The 5307-nt window shown below is 37.2% G+C and overlaps 1 pseudogene; it reads left to right on the top strand.

The window, feature by feature from the left end:
- Positions 1–1684: 1684 nt before the first annotated feature.
- LOC126087662 (40S ribosomal protein S24-like) lies at positions 1685–2067 on the top strand (annotated as a pseudogene).
- The last annotated feature ends 3240 nt before the right edge of the window (positions 2068–5307 follow it).

The raw sequence follows: 5307 nt of genomic DNA, 5'->3' as shown, positions 1-5307 counted from the left end.
AAAGAGAAGAAATATTTGAAGTAATAATGGCTGAGAACTTTCCAAAATTGCTAATATCAAGCCATAGATCCAGGAATCTCAGATAACACAAGCTAATACATACCACAATATCTACACCTATGCATATATTTAAATTACAGAGACACAAAGGCAAAAAGAAAATCTCAAAAGAACCTGGGGTATGAAAAGGGTACCTTAACCATCAAAGGATAAAGATAAGAGTTATATTGGACATACTATTAGAAAATATGCAAGCATGAAAAGAATGGACTGGACTATTTAAAGTACTGAAAGAAATAAAACACCAACCTATAATATTGTATCCAGCAAAATTACCCTTTAAAATTGAAGGAAAAATAAAGACCTTCTCAGACAAACAAAAACTGAGAGAATTTGTCTCCAGTAACCTTCCTTCCAACAAATGTTAAAATAAGCTCTTTAGACAGAAGGAAGATGATATGCAAAATCTTGGATCTACATAAAAAAAGACAGAGCATCAGAAAAGGACTAAATGAAGGTAAAATAAAATCTTTACTATTCTTATTCCAATCTATTCTAATATATAACTGTTCAAAGCAATGATGTACTTGGGTGATTATAACATATGGGTAAGTGAAATTAATGGCAGAAAGTTATAGGGATAGTGTCATGGATTGAATTATGTTCCCCAAAAATGTATGTATCAATTTGGCTGGGCCATGATTCCAGATATTGTGTGATTTTCCTATATGTTGTAAATTCTGCCTCTATGATGTTAATGAGGGAGGATGGGTGGCAGTTGTGTTAGTGAGGCAGGACTCAATATACAAGATTGGATTGTGTCTTAAGGCAATCTCTTGAGATATAAAAGAAAGAAGCAAGCAGAGAGGCAGAGGGACCTCATACCATCAAGAAAACAGTGCTGGGAACAGAACACGTCCTTTGGACCTGGGGTCCCTGCACAGAGAAGCTCCTAGTCTGGGGGAAGATTGATGAGAAGGCCAACAGAGAGAGAAAGCCTTCCCCTGGAGCTGACACCCTGAATTTGGACTTTTAGCCTACTTTACTGTGAGAAAATAAACTTCTCTTTGTTAAAGCCATCCATTTGTGGTATTTCTATTATAGCAGCACTAGACGACTAAGCCAGATAGGAAGGAGAAGCTGAGAATATTCTATCAGGTACATGTACTAATTGTGAAGTAGTATAGTGTTATTTGAAAGCAGACTGGACTAGCTGTAAATGTATATTGCAAACTCTAGGATAAAAAAAACTAAAAATTTGTTTTAAAAGAAGTATAATCGATTTGCTAAAGCAAAAGAGAAAATAGAATCATATAAAATGCCCCAAAAAAAGCAGAAAAATAGGGGAAGATTTTTAAAAATGCAATGAATACAAATCAGTTACAATCACGGTTGATACTAATCCAACCATATCAATAATCACTTTAAATGTGAATGATCTAAGTATACCAATTAGAAGACGGAGACTTACTTTCAGAGTGGATGAAAAAAAAAGGAAGAAAACCACAAGAATAAACTATATTTTGTCTATAAGAAACCCACTTTAAATAAAAAGTAGACTAAAAGTAAAGGGACAACATAAACAAACTGTGGTATATCCATACAATGGAGTATTATTCAGTGATTTAAAAAAAAAAAGGAGCTGCTCTTTTCCTCCCTGGCTGCCTGAGGGTAGACCATGATTATGAATGACACAGTAACTATCATGACCAACCAACTACTCCAGCGGAAACAAATAATCTTTAATGTCCTTCACCATGGGAAGACAAGAGTAACTGAAACAGAAATTCGGGAAACACCAGCCAAAATGTACGAAACCACACCAGATGTGACCTTTGTGTTTAGGTTCCAAACCCATCTTGGTAGTGGTAAGAATGCTGGCTTTGGCATGACTTACAATTACTTGGGTTATGCAAAGAAAAGTGAACCCAAACACAACTTGCAAAACGTGGCCTTTGTAAGAAGAAAAAAGCCCCAATAAAACAGCAAAAGGAACACAAGAACAGAATGTAGAAAGTCAGGGGCATTGCAAAGGCCAATGCTGGTGTTGGCAAAAAGAGGGACTAAAGATTCTGCAGTGACTTATCTACGATGATTGTGTGGATTTTTCACCAGAGGATTAATAAACTATAAAAACTTAAAAAAAAAAAAGAAAGGAGTTATCAACCTATGAAAAGACATGGAGAATCTTAAATACACACTGCTAAGTGAAAGAAGCCAGTCTGAAAAACTACATTCTGGAAAAGGCAAAATTATAGAGATGGTTAAAAGATCAGTGGTTGCAGAAATTTAGGAGACTAGGGGGAGTGATGATGAGGGTAATTGAAGGGCAGTGAAATCATTCTGCATGATACTGTAATGGTGGATACGTGACATTATGCATTTGTCAAAATCCATAGGACTGCTAAACACAAAGCTTGAACCTTAATATAAACTATGGACTAGGGATATCATTGCTAACATCAGATGAATCTTGGCTGGAAGCAGAAGATATTTACCTGTACTTTATTGACTATGCAAAGGCATTTGACTATGTGAATCATAGCAAATTACAGATAACACTGTGAAGAATGGGAATTCCAGAACATTTACTTGTGCTCCTGAGGAACCTGTACATAGACCAAGAGGTAGCCATTCAAACAGGACAAGGGTATACTGCATGGTTTAAAGTCAGGAAAGGTGTGCATCAGGGTTGTATTCTTTCACCATACTTATTCAATCTGTATGCTGAGCAAATAATCTGAGAAGCTGGACTATATGAAGAAAAACTCAGCAGCAGGACTGGTGGAAGAGTCATTAACAACCTGTGATATGTAGATGACACAATCTTGCTTGCTGAAAGTGAAGAGGACTCGAAGCACTTACTGATGAAGATCAATACTACAGCCTTCAGTATGGATTACACCTCAACACAAAGAAAACAAAAATCCTCACGACTGGACCAATAAACAATAACATTATAAATGGAGAAAAGACTAATGTCAAGGATTTCATTTAACTTGGATCCGCAACCAACGCCAATGGAAGCAGCAGTCAGGAAATCAAACAACACATTGCATTGGGTAAATCTGTTGCAAAAGACCTCTTTAAAGTGTTAAAAAACAAAGATGTCACTTTGAGGACTAAGATGCACCTGACCCAAGCCGTGGTGTTTTCAATCACCTTATATGCATGTGAAAGCTGGACAATGAATAAGGAAGACCAAAGAAGAACTGATGCCTTTGAATTATGGTGCTGGCAAAGAATATTGAATATACCATGGACCGCCAGAAAAGCGAACAAGTCTGTCTTGGAAGAAATACGGCCAGAGTGCTCCCTGGAAGAGAGGATGGTGAAATCTCACCTCACACACTTTGGACATGCTATCAGGAGGGACGAGTTCCTGCAGAAGGACATCATGCTTGGTAAGATAGAAGGTCAGCCAGAAACAGGAAGGCCCTCAGTGAGATGGATTGACACAATGGGTGCAACAATGGGCTCAAACACAGAATTGATTGTGAGAATGGCACAGGACCAGGTAGTGTTTCATTCTGTTGTACATAGGGTTGCTATGAGTAGAAAACGACTCAATGGCACCTGACAAGAACAACATGGACTTCAGTTAATAATAATATATCTACATTGGTTCATAAATTGTAACATATGTACCACACTAATGCAAGATGTTGATAACAGAAGAAACTGTTCAGAGAGGTGGGGATATATAGAAACTCTGTACTTTCTGCACAATTTTTCTATAAACCTAAAACTGCTCTGAAAATAAAGTGTATAAAAATACATTTTAAACTAAATAAGGGATGGAGAAAGATATATCACGGTAACACTAAAAAAAAAAAAAAAACACTAATCACCTATAAAGGGTAAATTTGAACAAATTGGATCACAGAGAAAGAAGATATTGCAATTTTTTTTTTCTTTGATTGGGCAAAAGTGCTGTGTACAAATTAAAAATCAGACTTCACTTAAAAGCCAGAAAAAGAAATGTCTTGGGCAGAGAAAACTCAAAACAAAACAAAACAAAAAAGTTGCTGTCAAGTTGATTCTGACTCATGGCAACCCTATGTGTTTCAAAATAGAACTGTGCTCCATAGGTTTCAATGGTTGATTTTTTTCAGAAGTGTATTGCCAGGGCTTTATTTTGAGGCACCTCTGGGTTAATGTGAACTGCTAATCTTTTGGTTAATAGCCAAGCACCTAACCTTCTGCACGAACCAAGTGTAGTATAAATCCAAGGCCTCATAATTCTAGCATGGGGTTCTACAATTCTAAAGTAGACACAGTATCTTTGCTAAGTTGTAACTACTCACATAATTCTACCTAAGAAACTGTCTGTTGTTTTTAGGTGCCATTGCGTTGATTTCCAGTCATAGCTACCCTATGTACAACAAGAACAAAACACAGCCCGGTCCTGTGCCATCCTCACAATTGTTCCTATGTTTGAGTCCACTGTTGCAGCCACTATGTCAATCCATCTCATTGGGGGTCTTCCATTTTTTTGTTGATGCACTATTTTACCGAGCATGATGTCCTCTCCAAGGACTGGTATCTCCTGATAACATGTCCAAAGCACATGAGAAGTCTCGCCATCCTTCCTTCTAAGGAGCTTTCTACCTAGAAGCATCAAAAACAGCTTCATAGCCATTTTGAACAATTCACTATTGTTGGCCCAGCAAATTAATCATGCATGCCTTGGCCGTTTTCACAGAATCAATGGATTCATCTTCATATTCTTGTTGCTCCTCCCACTCAAGGGAACCATCAGTGACCCCATAATAAATATGGTATTCTTAGAAAGAATTCCCTGGGTACATGTTGGAACAGCCACCATTTCCACAATAAAAAATATTAAAAAGTAACTCTCAGATTGGAACTCTTATACACTGCTGGTGGGAATGTAAAATGGTACAACCACTTTGGAAATCTATCTGGCGTTTTCTAAAACAGTTAGAAATAGAACTACCATACAACCCAGAAATCCCACTCCTTGGAATATACCCTAGAGAAATAAGAGCCTTCACACAAGCAGATATATGCACACCCATGTTTACTGCAGCTCTGTTTACAATAGCAAAAAGCTGGAAGCAACCAAGGTGTCCATCTACGGATGAATGGGTAAATAAATTGTGGTATATTCACACAATGGAATACTACGCATCGATAAAGAACAGTGATGAATCTGTGAAACATTTCATAACATGGAGGAACCTGGAAGGCATTATGCTAAGCGAAATCAGTCAGAGGCAAAGGACAAATATTGTATAAGACCCCTATTATAAGATCTTGAGAAATAGTATAAACTGAGAAGAA

The sequence above is a fragment of the Elephas maximus genome, chromosome 13 (assembly GCF_024166365.1).
Source record: "Elephas maximus indicus isolate mEleMax1 chromosome 13, mEleMax1 primary haplotype, whole genome shotgun sequence".
Taxonomy (NCBI): domain Eukaryota; kingdom Metazoa; phylum Chordata; class Mammalia; order Proboscidea; family Elephantidae; genus Elephas; species Elephas maximus.
This window is presented reverse-complemented; position numbering and strand designations above follow the sequence as displayed.